Source organism: Polypterus senegalus, chromosome 8 (genome assembly GCF_016835505.1).
Source record: "Polypterus senegalus isolate Bchr_013 chromosome 8, ASM1683550v1, whole genome shotgun sequence".
NCBI classification, from domain to species: Eukaryota; Metazoa; Chordata; class Cladistia; order Polypteriformes; family Polypteridae; genus Polypterus; species Polypterus senegalus.
The window spans coordinates 15,107,473-15,128,865 of NC_053161.1; the positions used below are offsets into that span (position 1 = coordinate 15,107,473).

Sequence of the window (21,393 nt, forward strand, 5' to 3'; positions counted from 1 at the left end):
GTGGCAATAATGAAAGCTAGGGTGTGTGACATTGACAAAGAATATCTATTTTCTGAGGTTTTGGTAACACTAATAAGCAGAGAATAGTTTTGTATCCTTCAAAAATGTGTTTGTAAAAAAAAAAAAAGTCCTTTATTGTACTAGATACAATTCAGTCCTTTTTAATAGTATATTAACTGTTACTTAGTAATGATATTAATGGAAACATATTTAAGGAACTACTATTCCCAAATTGTATATTTTTTAAATGCTACTTACCTCATTATGTCTATAGTGGTTGCCTAGAAAAAAATGTAATCCAATGCTTTCGTAAAGAAATTAAATATTGAATATTCAAACTCGACGGCACTGATGATCAGTGTTGGAAGGTGCAAAAAGAAGTAAAATGTCCAAGGAAAAAAAGAAAAAAAAAAGAAAATCTTACGTAATTGGTGTTGCATAATCCACATGTCTGGTATCAATTTGTATGGTCAAAACGTCCAAAATGTATGTATTTGTTTTTTTGCTATAATATTATTACCAGTTCCTGAAAACGGGCATGTTGAATTTAAACACAGAAGACGTAATTCCTACAATGCCGTACATTTAAAGTGAAGATCTGCTTCTAACCCTCAATCACTGGCAAAGGGGCATATCTTTCATTTAAATTGGGCACTGTGGGGCTTGCACATCATTAAAACAACAATTAAGATATTGTTGTAGATTATGCATATTGAACACCCCTAATGAAAGCCTTTTTTGCCTTGGAAGCACAGCAGACGTTTTTCGGCTTTAATAAAATAAATCATGCATGATTTTTATTAAATAGTAGGGATGTCTGGAAACCCATGCTGAAAGTTGAGCCCTTAGTCTGGGTTCATGATGGAAAGGGTGCTGAAGTCTTGTTGGCATTAAAGGAAGGTAGTAGTCTTGTGGTTTGATATTGCTTTGTTGTAAAGTCACAGTAGGCAAGCATGCTGGGAAACAATATAATTAGTGACCAGATATGCTAGACATGTCTTCATGTGTTTGAACAGATCTCAACAAGTAGCACAGGTAATTTTCTGTTGAAAACTATGGTACTCCTCTCCATTGACAATCACTGCTCTAGTGGTGTACTATTCAAGAGTTTTACCTGGATTGTTGCAGATCTATTGTTAATTAGCAGTGTACATATCATCAGTGATGACCAGTCAGTGATATTCATTGTCGTCTCTGCTAATCAATGGATGGCTCTACATTCCCTTATCCCTTAGTTGATTCATGTTGTTTCCTTTGCTAAATACTGCCTTTGTAAGGTAATCCTGATGTGCAGCCCCTTAGTGGCATTTGTAAGTAAAGTGAGCATGCAGACCTCACCATTTAAATGCATAGCTTGGCCAATACTATAGCACTCCACTATAGCAGGTGGAGAACTTGTTTCCAGGTTTTTCTTTTTCTCCTAACAAAAGTGCAAATGGAAGTACAATGTATGTACTGTAATGTCTATACATAGCCTAATGGAAGGTTTTTTTTTTTAATGAGATGGTAAAGTGCAATTTTCTTATTTTTCTTTATATGCCTGTAAACACATAAAAATAGCATATATAGTGCAGCACTTAAAGTGAGAAACACAGTGTCTTTAAAATGCTGTTGTACTGCTCCTGAAGTCTCTTAGATGCATTGTGAGAAAATAATTGAGGGCAGGTTAAAAGAGCATGTTTTGTAACACAGAAAGAAATGTTACATTGAAATGCTCATTTCTAATGTCTTTGTAAGAAATGACCCTCTTTGAAACAATTCAAGGTTAATAAAGCCTGACATCAGTTACCTGAACAACATGGTTTGTCTTAAATGCCCCAAGCCATTCTTGGCATATTCTAAGAAGAGCTAAAAACTGATTTGGGGCAAGTCTGCTGTTTCCGTAATACCTGCTGACTCAACAAATATCAATAATAACAAGGCAATCCTTACTTATGTAAAGTGTATATGGATATATGTATAAGTGTATATGTGGATGAATTGCAGAAACTATTCAAATCAGTGTGCAAATACACAAGTTTTAACATAATTGTTTTGTATTCAAATAAAATCTTAAATGTTTACATATTTACACTGTAGTAACATAGGGAATGTTGCATGCTGACTAGCACATGCAAGTAAGAATATTAGTACTCTGTACGCATACAAAATATAATTTTTGAGTGGAGTGTTCCTTTAAGTACTTCTGCCTTTTGATGTTGTATTTTATTGTTCTGACTTTACTCCCATTTATCCGACTTTAACATTTATGAATTTATAAAGCAAGAAATTGTCTCCAGTGATCTATTTTACTTGATCTGCTACCAAAGCTGAACAGAATAAAACTGTTGCATATAGTTGGGATGCTGTACAATAATGTTACTGTACACTTAAGCTTTCATTGATCCAACTTTATAGTAAATAGTATAATTATATTTTCATGAAAATAGAGCAATATATTATTATGAGGGTAGCTTGACATGATTTTTTCCCTTTACTTTAGACTAGGGGGCTTTGCCCCCTGCTCGCTTCACTCACCAACTCCCGTGCAGGCACTATGTGCTAGCCACTTTGCGGCTGTGCTGTTCACATATGGGGAAGTGGATGTACAATTTAAACAAATTGTTAATTTCATTGGAATTATTACATATGCATAATAGACCTAACTATTTTACATTACAGCAAGTAATTAACCATTGTAAAAAACAGTAAAACGTAATAGATTGAAAGAAAATTGTTTCATGTTGCATTAGAGGTATTCGTTGCGTTATACGTTTTTGTTCTGTTTGGCTTTGAAATTAACATGCAAATACTTTTTAAACTTACACTTTTTTACTGTAAAAATCAGTAAAAACAATATTTGGAATTAACTTTTCATCAGTATCGCTTTGAATTTTGATTCTGTGTTTGGAGTTACATTGTGACAACGCAATGTATAACTGCCCGTGAGTGAATATTGTTTCTCTCTAATAAACCGACTTTTTCAAAGGTTTGCCCCTGTGATTTGTTAATTGTCATAGCAAAAGCTATTCTAACGGGAAACTGTAAACTGTTTTTATACGAATGGCATATCAAGATCTCCTTTGGTGTCTAATGTTTTCCGCAGAAGATGTACTTCATTACCTTTCTTGTCGCTTGTTAAAATTTCCTTCTTTCAACAGTAAATCGGCCGGTGGAAGACTGGATGGTGTTAACGGTTTTAAAAATTTTACGGGACATTTTAAGTTGATGTTTTCATCTTCCGCACAATTACCACCAACTGTTTCAGCATAGTCTATTGATATGCATTTAACCAACTTGCCATGTAACTGATCAACAATTTTTGCGTTAATTCGTTTGACTTCATCGTTTCTCTGTGGTAGGATTGCCCGTGTACTCATTTCTTCTGTTGATAACTCTTTTGAATGAAATTCTTCATTAAGATTTGGACATAATAAGTCTTCTTTTTTTGGGAACTTAAAGTGAGGGAAAATGTAAAAATTTATAAGAGCTGAGAGTGCAGGAACTGTGTCTGACAAAAACATTCACATGAATGAGAGGTGAGAGGACCGTGGGCGTGGGCCGTTAACCGTAAATGGTTGACAGGAGGGTGGAACTTGAGAAAATCTCTTGGAAATAGTCTCGTTTCAAGATTCAGCTGTTGACTCCGAATGCTCTGCTAAAGACTGATTTAATTGTTCATAACCATCAATGACTTGATAATTACACTTTACACAAGTGTTTTTCCACAGCTGCACCGTGGAAGTAAGTGTAGTGATCCTGCGTTTACACTTGAGAGAGACAAGCTCCTAAGGTGGTTGAGGAGGATGGGTCTACATCTAAAAGCTGAGTGAAAAGCAGCTCTGCGATTGGCATTTTGCAAATACAGCACTTAAAGAATACTTTGGGGTTGTCAGTCTGCCTGGGTGCGTATTCGCAACCAACCTTTGCAGGGCTAGTGGGCATAAGAGTTGCTTTTGACCCAGGGTCAGTGGAGTGAGGCAGAGAGAGGACCACCTGTATGAGTAGACAATGGATCAAAGCAGCTGGGAAATGCGTCCAAAGTGCTAAATAAGTGCTGTGACTGCAAATGACAATCTTCTAGCTGCTTTTTTTGCCACCCCCTTGTCACTCCTCTTGGGACAGTATAGCACATGTATACATTTAATGCTTTTGTGGTTGGTAGAATTGTGGTGTGCCTTGGGATTTTTCGGGTTACAAAAAGTGTGCTGCCACAGAAAGGTTGGAAAACATTTCTCTACCTGTACCTTTGCTCCTGGCACACTAAAAAAAAATATCTCCGTAGCTGCTATCTCACTTTACAACTGACACTGTGCATTACTTGCATGGTTATGTTTTGTTTGTTGCATAAATTAGTAAACATACTGCAAACTTGAATCATGTGTGGGGATAATCATTATGCTATTTCATAGAATTTTGTCATTGTATTAGAGCAGTCAGCATTGTAAGCTACTTGGCAGACTGGCAAGTTAAATATAGAGATACTAGAGAAACTTAATTTTGATTTTAGTGCAACTCAAAGACAACTTATTTAATTGATGTGACATTGATTCAGTCTTGTTACAGAAACATAAAGTGGAAAAAAAGAGAACGTAATTTTTATTTATCAACTTTTCTCTGATAATATTTTTTAATGTGTTAAACAGGCCACATTAATCGCAAAAATTAACCTGTTAACTTTCCCAGGCCTAGTATTAACCTAAAGTTTTTAAAGAGTCTGAGTTTCATGGAGTTTTGAAAGATGGGTTTTGTGTGGCCCAAAAATATTACTTGCAGCAGATATTCTACTATGTCCACTGACTTTACCAAAAATCTTTTCTATCTTTTAGCTTGTAATGAGAAAAAATATTATCAATAAATGTATAATGTTGTCAGTTTAGTGAAAAAAATCAAGAAATACGGACCTGCTGTGTTAAATAAGGTGGTATTATTTATTTTTTTTTAGGGTTGATTATGATCCTCTAACCTGGTTATCAATTTCAGGATGGAACGCAGCAAGCAGTTATTCTGGGTGCTTTGGAATCAATTCCCAAAAGAACTGTTAATTGGATGCCAGTCCAATGCAGTGCACACTCACACATACAGACCATATATGAAGTCAGCAGGTAACCTAACATTCATGTTTTTGAGATGAGGGAGAAAAACTGGAATACCCTGAGAGGTAAAACTCTAGATACTACAACCTGATGCCTTTTTTTTTTTTTTTTGCATGAAGTTGTAATTCAAGAAAAAGAACATGATAACAACAATTTCTTCTGATAAGTGTAGCATACATGTGTTTATACATGCATACATACACATACACTCACCTGTTAAACTACTTGTTAACGCAAATATCTAATAAGCCAATTACATGGCAGCAACTTGGTGCATTTAGACATTGCTCAAGACGACCTGCAGAAGTTCAAACTTCACATCAGAAGGGTTAAGAAAGGTGAATTAAATTACTTAAGTGGCATTGTTGTTGTTGCCAGAAGGGCTGGTCTGAGTATTTCAGAAACTGTGGGCGAAAATGCCTTGTTGATGCTAGAGATCAGAGGAGAAAGGCCAGATTGGTTCGAGCTGATATAAAGGCAACAGTAACTCGAATAACCACTCATTACAAATGAGGTATGCAGAAGAGCAGCTCTGAATACACAACACCTTAAAGCAGATTGGCTACAAAAGCAGTCGAACAAACTGGGTACCACGCCTGTCAGCAACAGGCAATTGAGGCTACAATTCGATTGAGCTCACCAAAACTGAACAATGGAAGTTTGAATAAACGTTGCCTGGTCTCCTGAATCTTGATTTCTGCTGCAACATATGGATGGTACAGTCAGAATTTGGTGTTAACAACACAAAAGCATGGATCCATCCTGCCTTGTATCAACGGTTTAGTCTGGTGGTGGTGAGGTGTGGTGGATATTTTCTTGGCACACTTTGAGCCCCATAGTACCAATTGAGCATCATTTAAATGCCACAGCTTCCCTGAGTATTGTTGCAGACCATGTCCATCCCTTTATGATCGCAGTGTACCCATCTTCTGACGGCTGCTTCCAGCAAGATAACGTGCCATGTCACAAAGCTCAGATCATCTCAAACTGGTTTCTTGAATGTGTGTGTGTGTGTGTGTGTGTATGTATGTATGTATGTATGTATTGAGGATGTCACAAGAATTTATATTTCTGTACAAATTCAGAAGTCATGTCTGGAATACTTTTGTGTTTGTGCAAAAAGAATTTCAGTACACAAGTATAGGGGAAAAAACAAAAAAAAATGCACAAATAGGCTTGCGTTATTGCCACGTTTATCCCATAGTGGAATAGAATCAGAAACAGATCAGTATATGTCTTTTAAAGTGATGTAATGTTACCAATCAAATAAGTGTAGTTCTTTGAATCGTCTCACATTTGTAAGAACAGATGAAAAGATAATGAGATGTATCACTTTTAAAAAGTGTACTACTCAGCCTCATTCATTAGTATAACTCATAAATAAAAGCCCCCCTCGTATATCTGAATGGTACGTTGCAGAATATAATGTTATCTCACAGTTACAAATTTATTGAGTACAGGTAACAGTCCAAGTAATTTTCAAGCTGCAACGCACCGTTGTGAAGAGGGGGGCTGAACGGCGCCCTATGGAGACATGGTCGCTCCTCTGAAACCCCTCTTAAACGGTGCGACCGCTCCTCCGAAACCCCTCTTAAATGGTGATACAATGGGAAACAAATAAGTTTTTTTTTTTTTTGTTTGTACCTCCTCTTTGCTTGATCAGCTGCTGGCTTGGTGCTGCTGCCATGCCGCATGATCTGCATTTCGTCTCTCTTCTCCCCCAGACATCCTCAAACACTGTTCTATCTCTTTGTACTCTTCTTTTATTTCATCGAGTAATATTTTCTGTTTGTTTGCACTTATGCAATCTTTACTCTCCTTTTTTTGAGACTTTCGAATTTTCCTACTTCCATTATCTCTATCCTGCTCTGCATGTGTATCACGGGACTTGCTTCCAAAGGTTGTAAGTATGATGCGACTTGACAGTCTCGCGGGACGTGAAAGTGTCTTTGTTTGTCTGTCTCTATTCAAAAGATCACGTCTCGTCGCAAGGTTTTTTTTTTATAATAGAGCGATATATATTCATAGCCAAAAGTTTTGAGATTTATTTGTTTTCACAAAGTTTGCTGCTTCAGTATTTTTAGATCTTTTTGTCACGTGTTTCTATTGTATACTGAAGTATAGTTACAAGCATTTCATAAGTATGAAAGGCTTTTATTGACAATTGCATTAAGTTTATGTAAAGAGCCAATATTTGCAGTGTTGGCCCTTCTTTTTCAAGACCTCTGCAACTTGCCCTGGTATGCTGTCAATCAGCTTCTGAGCCAAATCCAGAATGATGGCAGCCCATTCTTGCATAATCCATTGCTTGAAATTTGTCAGAATTTGTTGGTTTTTGTTAGTCCACCCACCTCTTGAGGATTGACCACAAATTCTCAAAGGGATTAAAGTCTGGGGGGTTTCCTAGCCATGGACCAAGCCACTTAGTTATCACGTTTGCCTCATGGCATGGTGCTCCATCATGCTGGAAAAGACATTGTTCATCATCAAACTGTTCTTGGATGGTTGGGAGAAGTTGCTCTTGGAGGATATATCATTTTTTTTTTTTTTTGGCAATAGTCATGCATCTGTATAAAATTTACAACTACTTAATAGCTGCTAACGCATAAAAAAGTTTGGCAATTCATTTTTTTTATTTAATCTTGTTAATTTGACTGCGTTTCACACATTGTTAATGAAGTAGTGGCAAATTAATCCAAGTCTTTTAATAATAACAGGTCACTGGAACATGATCATTTCCTATGTTCTTTCTTGATAATGAACTTCATCCTCACACACCAGTAGTTGCTATCCTTCTGTTATAATACTGGATTGTCCCATATTGGAACAAAAAAATGCTATGTACCATATTGAATCAATAAGAGATGTGATTTGTCTTGTATTTTCATGCACATTGTTTCATATATACACTTGCACTTCAAAGTGCAGAGGCTAACATCTGAACAGTTGGAATCAAATCAATTACACAAGTTGAGCAAACAAGTTTCATTTTTGTGTTGTGCTAATGTTGCAGACAAATAAACATTGCTCGAAGATTGATTGAGATTGTACATCTGTGTCATTTTTGCCATCATGATGGTTTTAAAAAAAAAAGGTATAGGGTTAAGTGGGAGACAGAAAATGTATGGGTCAGCACTGTCCCTGGTGATGAATATGCTTGCCATTGGAGAAATACAGTATCTGACCTGAAACAGCATGCTGCAAGTGTCACTTGACTCCATAAATGTAATTCAGATTTTACCCAAAGCAGACATAGTACAGTATGTTGTTGTTTAATTAATTTAATCTCACCTACTATAGTCTACATGTTGCCTACATTAGCCAGTATTAATTAATGCAACCTCAGCATGTGGATATTTCCATCCATTTGAGCTGAAGGTTAAGACAGTTAGACTTTATTTGCTCAGTAGATGCTGGTATCCAAAGCAACTTTCAAAGGAGCTTAACAAAATTAAGTTACATCAGCCTAGGGACTGTTTTGAACAAGTGTAGTAGAACAGATTACAAAAGTTGATCGACACAAGTGAAAAGCTATAAAGCTAGCATAACATAACATTAGTAATATGTCAGATATTCACAGAGGGGAAAACATTCATAACAATTTGACAGATATTCTCAGAACTATGAAGTTTTTTGTTGCTTTTTAAACACATTGAGGGAGCTAGAAGTTTGGTTTGATGTGGGTAGCTTGTTTCACTGGAGCTACATTAAAATAGAATCTGGATTGAGATTTGATACCATGCAGAGGTGGCATCCCCAGATGCTGTTTACTGGCAGACCAGAGTAGGCGAGAAGGTGTTTAGCACCTTACCAGTGTCTCTGTATCCACAGGTACATGACTACGTCTTAGACAAACATGAAGGATTTTTAACTTAATGTGTTCTACTACAGGGAGCTTATATGGTGACATGAGAGTAGGGATATGCGCTCATCTTGGTTGGTTGAATATTAGATGGGCAACTGCATTTGGAACTACCTGCTGTGGTTTGATGGCAGGTGGGGGTCCTTCTGCTAGTAGTGAGTTTCAGTAATCCAGACATGACATCACCAAAGTCTGGACCAGAAGTTGTACAGCATAGTCTGTTAGAGAAGGTCTGAATTTGCAGATATTAATAAAGATTCATAAACAATATATTATATGACAATGTGCAATTTAAAACCTCTAAGTAAATAACCTGATGAAAATTATTTTGAATTTTTTTTATTCTGTCCTTGGTTTTTTTTTTAAATGCCTAATCTATACATATTTTCAGTCTAATTGACTCCTCCTTTTCAGGTAACAGCGGTGGGGTTATCTCATGTATATCATGTAATTAAGCACAACCTGAGCTGTAATAGTCCTGATTGTGCACAGAAGCTGAACCATGACTGTGTTTGCTTTTTAATATTTAATTGTATGCAACTTGTTTAATATTTTGTTATTTTATGTTGCATCATAATAGTTCAAACCATACGTACTGGTTTTCCTAAATATTATGGCATCCTCGGGGTTTGGGTTGTGGTGTGTGTGTGTGTGTGTGTGTGTGTGTGGTGTTATTGGGCATTGTTTCTGTTACACAAAGCTGTTCAATAAACTAGCCAGAATAATTTAATTTGGATAGGTAAATGATTTTTAAAACTGTTTTGTATTAGAAATTAATCAGTTATTTCTGCTTCATAGGAAAATATTATTTTGCCTGAAGGAACTAAAGGATAAATTGTCCATTAATATGTAATTAATTTTGATTTAACATTTTAATTGTGCAATTAATCTGGATTATGTTTTTTTTAATGAAGAAACAATCCTAATAAAAGGAATTTAATTCTCTCTGCATCTGAATGTAATCTTTCTTTTTTTAGAGTGATAACTGGTTGTGATTCTGGTGTATCTTCTGAGCAACTCAAAATAATTCATCTTCTTTTTTTAATTTTTTATTTTAAGTAATACCATTCCATCTAAACAACATGAATTTTCCTTACAATTTCAAAATGGCAATGGCAACTTTAATCTACAGCACAAAATAAACATTAATCCCTGAACGCATACTAAATATCAGGGTGAAAAAATGTACTTTTGCAACTGCAGTACATTACAGTAACAATAAAAAAAAAGTCTGCTTTAAAGTATTACAGGCAATACTTTCAAGAACCAAAGCAAAATATAAACTTTTCCCACAGATGCACTTGGCAAAGTCATTATCAAATTACAACTGCCATGTCAAATTATTTTGAGATGTGAAAGCATTCACAAGCAGTGATCATTTGGCTTTTTTGTGTTGATGTCATTGTTGGTTGGTGTTTTGTTTTGATACAGTTGACTGATTGTGGTATGCTAATATTTTGGAGCAAATTTTGCGTTTGACACCAGCTGCAGGTACATTTTGAAATGTTCCAGTGTTTAGCTTGTTTACATGGCCTTGGCTTAAGTGTTAAGTCACATTTGCCTATTTAAGGTTATGCCTTTGGAAGTTTTTGTATACCTGTGCTTAGTGTATTACCAGTTGTCACTGAAGAATCTTGCAGAGTGTGAGAGCAGAATAACCTTGTGTGTTGTAGCTTGTAATGTTGCCATGCTGCAGAAAATAAGATCTCTATCAAGTGTTTTGCATAAAAGTTCTACCACACTCCATCTAGAAGTACATGAGCTATTTTAAATTATTACTAAAAGCCCTTTTTCTTTCATTTTTGCCATAGTGCCAAATCATTTGAAATTCATATTTGCTGTTTGACAAATTTAATTATTAGAACAGCTAGTTTTGAAAAGCTTCAAATATTAAACAGACTGATTTCTGAAGCCTGTTGGGTAATAATGTTTGATATTGGTTCAAACTTAAAACCTTCTCTCTCTCTCTTATATATTATGTCTTTTAATTCCCACAGAGGCATTATGCAGAATATGGAAGGGTTTGAGGGTCTGTCTGCTGAATGTTCAAGCTGTGCATTATATATACTGTAATTAGTAACTATTTCCATAGACGCAGCACTGCAGAATAAAATATAGTTAATGTTGATCTTACAGGTATTGTTATGAAAATTGAGAAGGGGAGCTCAGAGTCTGCTTCAGGTCTGAAAAAAGATCACATAATCTTGCAATTTAAGAATTTAAACATTTGTGTTTTGGATTTTATGTCTGTGGTAAATGGGTACCTGAAGCCGTCATACCATCAATTATTAGACATCATCTATCTGTCTCTCTGTCTGTCTGTAAAGTGATAAACTCAGTATCCACACCATTTAACACTAGAATTACCAGAGCCTACGAAAAAACTCGTAATTCCGTCCCACCTTAAATCGCTTCTTAAATCCCTTCACACCTCTCCGCCAGCACCCTTTGTCTTCTAAATGTGTTGATAAAGAGAAGCTAGGAGCAGCCGGCTATTCCATCCCCCCACCGATTTAGAACGTGCACGAACTTCTCCCAGCTCATGCCTTGATTGAGTATCTGGGAGTGAAGTGGAGTTTTGTGGAAATAATAGATCGTTATTTGGAACACACGCATTTCATGTCTGTTCCGTTTCTACAGTAATCTGTGTCAACACATTGTTAAAACAGAAACGTTTTTTATATTCTAGTAGTAGATGACAAAATGTAGGCATAAACTATATAATGTATGAAGCCTGATGTCCAAATAGCAAAGAAACATTTTCATAAAAGGTTCAAATATAACACAACAATTGCGCTTTTATTTAAAAATATAACTGCAGAAACAAAAAGCCGCTTTAACATGCGACATTGACAGCAGTTAATTATAACTGCCTCCGTGGTGTAAAGGAATCAGTTCTCGCCATGGAATCAGAAGGTCGCGAGTTTGATCCTGCACCACTCCGTTTTGAGAAATAAACTGCTCTTAGTCTTACTATTTTAGAATAAAAGCATACATTTGATTTCAGTCTGTAACAGCCGGTGCAATTTATGATCCTTGTAAAGGTTAGCTTTTTTTTTTAATTCACTTTTCATTCTCTCAGTCACGTTCAGAATCAACACGGCTGTTTTCACTAAAGACGCGCTATAGCTCTGCAGTGTACCACGATGCATACTAACGCCCACCCCCAACCCCCGCCCCGCATTTGTACTCCAGGACATGCAGAGGAGAGAATGGTAAAGAGCAGTAATTTCGGCGCTATATGCAATCATCAGACACTACCCATCTGCCCGTTGTGTTGTTATACTTTTACACCAACTTATGTTCCTGTGTTTGAGCATGCTCAAACAATACACGTGTAATGCCACAAAAAGTGCACGCAGACACTTCATTTCGCAAATAAAACAAGTGCACTTTTATTCAAGACTACCTGTATAACCGAAGAAAAAAGAAAGCAAGTTACAGTAGGCGATTGATACGACAGCTTGCATGGTGCAATCCTAAGAAGTGCTGATTTCCATTCCGTGCTATATAAAATCATCACATTCAAATATTAACAGTTCCCACACCCCCAAGGACCGTCCTTCCTACATTTACGACACGTGTACTTGTTGCAGTGCACACAACTCTCTGTGCTATGGATCCTATTACACTGATTGAGCACCTGACACTGTACTTTCTTCCCTGGCTGAAGGTCCCGCATCAGAGAATTTCCAGTTCCTGCATAAATTCACACCCGATCTGATCCTGTTCGTTTTCAAATAATATTGCATTAGTGCAATGATATTTTCACATGTATTGTCTCTTTTTTTTTCAGGTGTGTAATAGAAACCACAGCATAGAGAGAAGTGTGTACATTGCTTCTTACAGGAAAAGGCGATGGAAAAAGTGCACTTGAATAAAAGTGCACTTTTGTTATACTTTTACACCAATATATGTTCCTGTGTTTGAACGACACGGGCAGATAGGGAGTGTCTGATTATTGCATATAGCGCCGAAGTTACTGGTCTTTACCATTCTTTCCTCTGCATGTCCTGGAGTACAAAAGAAACAGCATACAGCAACATGCGGGGACTGGCAGGAACACTCAATAAAACTGAATAAAAAGAAAAGCAAGTGACGGTGAGATACGAAGAAGGCAGCTTCGCCAGCGTTTGTGTGTCAGAACCCGGTTGGCGGGGGGAGCATTAGTATGCATCGTGTTACACTGCAGAGCTATAGCGCGTCTTTATGTGAAAACAGCCGTGTCAGATGGGGTTGTATGGATTGATTCTGAACGTGACTGAGAGAATGAAAAGTGAATTAAAAAAAAAAGCTAACCTTTACAAGGATCATAAATTGCACCGGCTGTTACAGACTTAAATCAAATGTATGCTTTTATTCTAAAATAGTAAGACTAAGAGCAGTTTACTTCTCAAAACGGAGTAGCGCAGGATCGAACTTGTGACCTTTTGATTCCCAAGCGGGAACTGATTCTATTGAACCATGGAGGCAGTTACAATAAACGGCTGTCGATGTCGCATGTCAAGGCGGCTTTTTGTTTCTGCAGTTATATTTTTGAATAAAAGCGCAATTGTGTTATTCTTGTGAAAATGTTTCTTTGCTATTTGGACATCAGGCTTCATACATTATATAGTTTATGCCTACATTTTGTCATCTACTACTAGAATATAAAAAATGTTTCTGTTTTAACAATGTGTTGACACAGATTACTGTGGAAACGGAACAGACATGAAATGCTTGTGTTCCAAATAACGATCTATTATTTCCACTCTAAAACTCCACTTCACTCCCAGATACTCAATCAAGGCATGAGCTGGGAGAAGTTCGTGCACGTTCTAAATTGGTGGGGGGATGGAATAGCCGGCTGCTCCTAGCTTCTCTTTATCAGCACATTTAGAAGACAAAGAACGCTGGCGGAGAGGTGTGAAGGGATTTAAGAAGCAATTTAAGGTGGGACGGAATTACGAGTTTTTTCGTAGGCTCTGGTAATTCTAGTGTCAACTATCAGCAGTTGTGGCTGGTTGCTGAGAAACCTAGACAGCATTACATACAGTTGTACTTGAACGTTTATGAACCCTTTAGAATTTTCTATATTTCTGCATAAATTTGACCTAAAACATCATCAGATTTTCACTCAAGTCCTAAAAGTAGATAAAGAGAAACCAGTTAAACCAATGAGACAAAAATATTATACTTGGTCATTTATTGAGGAAAATGATCGAATATTACATATTTGTGAGTGGCAAAAGTATATGAACCTCTAGGATTAGCAGTTAGTTTGAAGGTGAAATTCGAGTCAGGTGTTTTCAATCAATGTGACGACAATCAGGTGTCAGTGGGCACCCTGTGTTATTTAACGAACAGGGATCTATCAAAGTCTCCTCTTCACTACACTTGTTTATGGAAGTGTATCATGGCACGAACAAAGGAGATTTCTGAGGACCTCAGAAAAAGAGTTGCTGATGCTCATCAGGCTGGAAAAGGTTACACAACCATCTCTAAAGAGTTTGGACTCCACCAATCCACAGTCAGACAGATTGTGTACAAATGGAGGAAATTCAAGACCATTGTTACCCTCCCCAGAAGTCTTCAACCAACAAAGATCACTCCAAGAGCAAGGCGTGTAATAGTCGCCGAGGTCAGAAAGGACCCCAGGGTAACTTCTAAGCAACTGAAGGCCTCTCTCGCATTGGCTCATGTTCATGTTCATGAGTCCACCATCGGGAGAACACTGAACAACAATGGTGTGCATGGCAGGGTGGCAAGGAGAAAGCCACTGCTCTCCAAAAAAAACATTGCTGCTCGTCTGCAGTTTGCTAAAGATCACGTGGACAAACCAGAAGGCTATTGGAAGAATGTTTTGTGGACGGATGAGACCAAAATAGAACTTTTTGGTTTAAATGTTATATTTGGAGAAAGGAAAACACTGCATTCCAGCATAAGAACCTTATCCCATCTGTGAAACATGGTGGTGGTAGTATCATGGTTTGGGCCTGTTTTGCTGCATCTGGGCCAGGACGGCTTACCTTCATTGATGGAACAATGAATTCTGAATTATATCGGAGAATTCTAAAGAAAAATGTCAGGACATCTGTCCATGAACTGAATCTCAAGAGAATGTGGGTCATGCAAAAAGACAACGACCCTAAGCACGCAAGTCGTTCTACCAAAGAACAGTTAAAGAAGAATAAAGTTAATGTTTTGCAATGGCCAAGTCAAAGTCCTGACATTAATCCAATGGAAATATTGTGGAAGGACCTGAAGCGAGCCATTAATGTGAGGAAACCCACCAACATCCCAGAGTTGAAGCTGTTCTGTACAGAGGAATGCGCTAAAATTCCTCCAAGCAGGTGTGCAGGAATGATCAAAAGTTACCGGGAATGTTTAGTTGCAGTTATTGCTGCAAAGAGGGGTCACACCAGACACTGAAAGCAAAGGTTCACATACTTTTGCCACTTACAAATATGTAATATTCGATCATTTTCCTTAATAAATAAATGACCAAGTATAATATTTTTGTCTCATTTGTTTAACTGGTTTCTCTTTATCTACTTTTAGGACTTGAGTGAAAATCTGATGATGTTTTAGGTCATATTTATGCAGAAACAAAATTCTAAAGGGTTCACAAACTTTCAAGCTCAACTGTAGATATAGTAAAGCTAAATGAGTTCTCGTTCAGTTAAGCACCCAACCATTTTCTTAACCCTCCTTCATATACTGACCAATCTTGTCCAGTCCAGTCCAGTCCAGTAGTTGCATTAACAAGACATTACATTAAACAAAGCTTTCCAAAGGCAGTTTTTCCGTCATTCTAGCTTTTTTAGTTAATTAATGACAGGGGAAGTTCTTTCATGTAATTTTGTTTATTCTTAGAAACTCACAGATAACTCTATCCTTGGATGTGACTTGGCCAAATGCCAGATTCTCCCTATACTATGGAATGGAGTGTTTTACAGTATTCAATATATTGAATAAAGTATTAAACTTTTGAATACCCTTTTTATTTAGTTTATCTGTCTCTAGCTATTTCAAAAGCTGATACACAGAGGGCGAATATTTTTTTTCCAATTGCCTATGATGGGTTGCAGTGCCAGTGTTACAACATAGAGCTGTTGCAGCCATACGTGCAACATTCACGTCTACTGTAAGATCTTTGCCGACATGGCCATAGCTGGGTTGTAAGCTCAAGAGGAAATAAAATTCAGTTTCAGCTACTAAGATTTGCTTAACCCACACCATGTGCTAATCCAAATTAGTCATGTGGCCAGCACAAATCAAAACAAGACTTAAAGGAGCCCATCCCCTCCCTCATCAGAAAACACAGGACAGCTGTGAAATAATAAAAATAAAAGATTTATTACTGTTTACAAGGTATGTCTTTTATTGTGATGGAAGAGGAGATTGCGAAGAAACAAAAAAAAAAAAAGGGAACTAGCAAGTCTCTTTCTACTGCATCGTGTGCCCCAAGATTGGATTGGACTCTGTACGCACAATAATGTACATTTTATTCACTTGTTGCTACTTAGTGGCTGTTTTATTTTGTTTGTGGTTTTCGTTGCATCTACGTCTTTTGTTGTGTGAGGCATGGTGATGCAGTGGTTTGCACTGCTGTCTCTAAGCTCAGATCACATCTTTGCCAACTCAGTTGGACAGATAATTGCATCCAAACTTTCCCCTGGCCCTCTGGGACACTTAAAACTCCATTGCACCATTCAAACCACTCAAAACCAGTTTAGTTCCTCCTTCCCTATTGACTTCAATGTAGCTCATGGAGTTCAGCAAAGTTCGCAAACATTTCCAAACTCAAGGTGAAGTGAATTCAATGGAGTTCGCTCATACAGTGGGCATTTTGGTAAACTGTGTACACAAAAGTGAGCTGTAGAAAGTGTGGAATACCAAGTGTAATATTTGGGTTTTTTTTTTTTTCTTTTCTTTTAATAGTATTGCCTCTTTGAAAAAAAATCTGTAAATTACTTGATTGCCATTTATAGTCAAGTGTGACAGCACATATAACTGTGCATGACCTGTCCTCGATGACAAGAATGTTGTTTTTACTATTTCTCTTCTGTTGTTTAAGATTATGCCTTATGTATGTGGTTGTTTTTCTTATAAAGTATTTTTAAACCGTTTGTTTTAGAAAGTTTAACTGTTTTGTTTCTTATACATAATGTCAATGCTAATAGTGTAAATGTTGCAAGTTTTTCTTTTGTGTTCTTAAATTGTATTCGATTATATAGTACTAGTGACTGGGAGCCCGATCGAATCAGGCTACAAATTCTACTTTTCTGAAATCCATACTTTCTCTGCAAAGAATTATTTGTTTTTTTTAAGTCCTTGGAAATGATTTTGTTATCATAGCACTGACTTGTGCTTAAAATAGACCTTTTCAGTCGATGTAATAAAGAGCTTCCTGTGTAAACGGGGCTGCGAGACGTGAATTCATCTCTTCAGCGCACCTCATTTGATTTTTTCCGGCAAACAAATTTTCAAAACAAACCGTATTTTACGACTGTAATCCGAGTCGGAGTAATAATTATGTTGGCGTAATCATTTGAGATCTGAGATCGGCTAAAATTTAAACAATGACCGTTGTTAATACCCAGTTGTCATTACTCAGTTTGCCAATAGATGTCAGAAGGACGGATGCCAAAACCGAACTGCCCAAAGATAGATTTCGACATACCATGTCATGCCATGTTATGTTCTAACTACAGAGGCAGAGTCCTGTTGCATGGTTCTTACTTGTATTGAGTCGAGGTATTGACGCGAACACCATACATACGGATAGTATCAAATTATATATAAGGATAATGCTTTCTTGTACTATGTTGTATATGGTGCTAGTTCTGAAAATAATGTAACTACTTAAATATATCACTGATTATTATGCTGTCCAGCAGCCCTTTGTACTCCTTCCTTTTTAAGATTTTTTTTTTTCCTTGATAATTATGGTCTGGTATAGAGAACTCCTGGCTGAAAGGTTCTGAAGATATAAAAATTTAGAGTTCTGTATATCTTCATTGTGTTCAGTTGGACTTTGTTTGTCCTTTTTCAAAGCAAGCAAGGGTTGTTGCTCAATGCTTTGTTTTTACTCTGACAAACACATGTCACTTCTATTGCTATCATCAAAGATGTATATGGAACAATCTTGCTTTCCTTTCAATATCCACCTGTAATTTTTTGGCAGCTATGTGACAGTGCTTTATGTTGTTTCTAGCTACTTCACTTTCTTGTTATCTGTTGAAAACAGTGGAGAATGGATTTCCATATATATTGTGTATATATTATCTGACCTAATGTTTATTCCTGGTAACTTCAGCACATTTTTCTTGAATACTGTTTTACACTATTGATTTGAAACAGGCTGCTTACATGTTTTTCCTCAAACCTCTTTTAAAGTTTTTTCCTGAAGTAAAGTGTTTTGAAGAGTGAACTGTACTCCTCTGCTAACATATCTCCATGTTTTGGCAGTTTCCTCTAATTAGAGAGACCTATTGTTCACTGGGTTACAGTGTAAGATGAGGTGTTCAAATCTTTCTTCCTTATGGAGGGGAAGTTGTTACATAGGTGACACTTGGAAACTGTTTGATAACCATGAACAAGGCTGCATTCATATTAAGAACTTCTGCAATTACAGGTTCAGTATATGCTGTAAACTATTATAGATGATGGTTTATACTTGCACTGTTATGCGTAATAAAAACCCAACATGCAAACTTGACAAAAAACACAATATCCTCATGAAATAATTACAGAAAAATACATATACAGGCCGTCCCTGTGTTACGTACGAGATAGAGACTGTAGGTTTGTACTTAACTTGAATTTGTATGCAAGTCGGAATAGGTACATTATTTTAATAAATGCTATTGTTGACCGACTGTAAACAAGTCCTCTGCCAATGAATAATGGAGTTTCACATCTCTCTGACCTTTTTATTATTTCTACTTTATTTTCAATGGTGATGGTTTTTCTCTTCTTTACTGCATCACCTGCACTTGCATCAGATTTGTGTTTCAGAGACATTGTTGAAGGGTGTGAAGACAAAAGTTTAAAATGAGCTCTACTGCACAGCACTGTACACGCTATCACAGCAGGAAGGCACCATTCGTCAACACGTCTGATGTACTGACAAGAGACAACTTCCTGTTATGTGCGTAACAGTACAAGCAGGCTTGCTATTGAGAATGAATGGGGGTGGCGAGGGGCATTTCACCACCTGCCCACCACACAGTCAACTCCACTACAGTATGCTGCTTGCAGCATCTGCCCACCAAGAACGAACACAGTGCTGCCCAAGGCGGGTAGTGAATCGCCCACCACCCTCCCCATTCAACAGGCAGCCACCCGAGGCACTACTACCCCGCTGCCCCGTTCAGACTCAATCAGGTCACCGCTTGCATTCTCGGGCAGCTGTGTGTGGTGGACGGGCAGTGAAACACCCTCCTCTGCTCCATCCAGCCTGTGTCTAGTCAGGAGCAGTAGCTGTGGTGGCGTGGTTGACAGACAGCGAACCGCGCCATCAAGCCTCCATCCTGCACATGAGCAATAGCTGTGGCCCCGGTGACTATGGACCATGGGTCACTGCTTGCCGCCAGTAGCCACCTGAGGGACACTACACTGTGCGAACAGCGAAATTGCCCCCCTCCACCCTCCGTCCAGCCACCACTTGCAGCGTCCCCAGGCCGAAGATGACGGAGCGATTGTTACTGAGGAGCATGTGTCGCAGCTGCGGCCCCATTCGTAAGTCGTAGGTTGGATGTCTGTAACATGGGACCTACCTGTTTACAATTTTAAAGGCTCAAACTGTCATCATTCAGCTTAGTTGCCAAGCCGTACTAGGGGTGCTCTGTTGTGAACCATGTGGTAGATGGTGATGTCAGCTGATTGCTAAAATGATCTACCAATTTGTCCATAATGTGGCAGCAACATACAATTCTTTATCAAATGTTCTGTTATACCAGGTACATCAACAAGATACTTAGAATGGTAGCAGAATTAGAATGTTGCTACACTATGCCACAGTTACTTAAAACAATCTGAATAACCTCAGTAGCTGTAATTGCAAAAATATGCTATAAAAACATTATACTTCAGTCATGAATTCTGTGTCAAGACCAATGGGGCTTCCCTTTATTTGGCAGGTAGTTAAACCCAGAGTCTTAGATGGAGACATTAGTTTTCAGAGAGTGAAAATGTGACAAGAAGAGCCTAAAGAAATACTCCACTCAAGAATATGTTTTTATGTTACTTACCCCAAGTACTTTGTAGTTATAGTCAAAATGTTTTCATACAGAATGGAGAGAAAAAGGTTTGATCTTATATAATCCAATAGTAATCAATGCAGTACATTGGCAAGTGATATGAACAATATTCATGGGGAAAAAAAAAAGTCTTATGGTAATTGTGCTGCATAATCCACATGTCTGTTGTTCAGTAGTATGCCCAAAACTGCAAAACCCATGTATTTTTGGTTAAGGTATTATTAATAGTTAAATGTGAGGCACACATAGGAAACAGAATGGTTCAACATTTTGGTAAAGCTTTCAGTCAAAACTTGTTTCTGTTTGTAAAGGTAAATGTTGTTTGGTTATGTCACTGACAATGACTCATGCCCTTCAGAGTTCAGCTCCAGAAATCAGAGGCCTAACTTGATGAAAATAGCAATCTAACAGGAAAATGACAATCCTGAACAATGCGTGCAAAGTGAAATTTACAGAAAAGATCTACTACATGTTTGATAGACTGGTTGGTCTTATGTTGTTTCTTCAGTTGTGTTTTATTAATATGCACTGCAGCATGCATAATTCTACACTTATGCTTATGGAAAGGTGATTCTTAAAAGTAAACTTCATTAGTGTCTATGAATTTTTAAGTAATGTTGAGTTTTTAACTTGTGCTTTCTAGGAAACAGTCTGTCAGTCAATCATTTTAGATTTGTTATCATGCAGAGTTAGTTTTTTTTATTTACTCTGTATAACTGTACATTTTGCATATTAAAATACCGTCCTCGGCTATTAAAAAAAAAAATTAGTACCTCACTTTAAGTTCCTGTTTAAGATCATTTACTCATTTTTACTTCCAGGTACCTGTTTTGTCATAGTTGTATAGTTATGCCAGATAAAGAAAACCACCTTGATGGAAGAGGAGCAGAAGGTAGGAAAGAAATAAATAAAGAATGTCCTTTTTACTATGGTGATTATAATGACACATGTATTGTATAAAGGTATTTTACACTTAAAATAAAAAAAAACCTTATGTATGATTATAGAATAAATTTCTGCAGAATGTCCTGTGAATAGCTGTGTATTCTGTATGTTTGTCTGTATATCATGTACACCTATGTCTGAAGAAAATTATTTTTATGTGTATCTGAATGTAGTTGTTGCCAAAATGATAAACATGATAGGAATTTTGTAAGTAATATTTTTGTAAATATTATAATAAACAATTATTTTGTAAACATTTTATCTA

General features: G+C 37.1%; 1 protein-coding gene across 23 annotated transcripts in view; it reads left to right on the forward strand.

The window, feature by feature from the left end:
• The window catches only part of LOC120533808 (protein-methionine sulfoxide oxidase mical3a-like), a 457,937-nt gene that overhangs the window by 125,325 nt on the left and 311,219 nt on the right, over positions 1 to 21,393 (forward strand). For 22 of the 23 annotated variants that reach the window (XM_039760805.1, XM_039760806.1, XM_039760797.1 and 19 more), the window contains one exon: positions 21,005 to 21,075. The exons of the other annotated variant lie outside the window; for it this stretch is intronic. The gene's annotated coding sequence lies outside the window, so the exon portion shown is untranslated. The remainder of the gene's footprint in view (positions 1 to 21,004; positions 21,076 to 21,393) is intronic. 23 annotated transcript variants of the gene reach the window in all.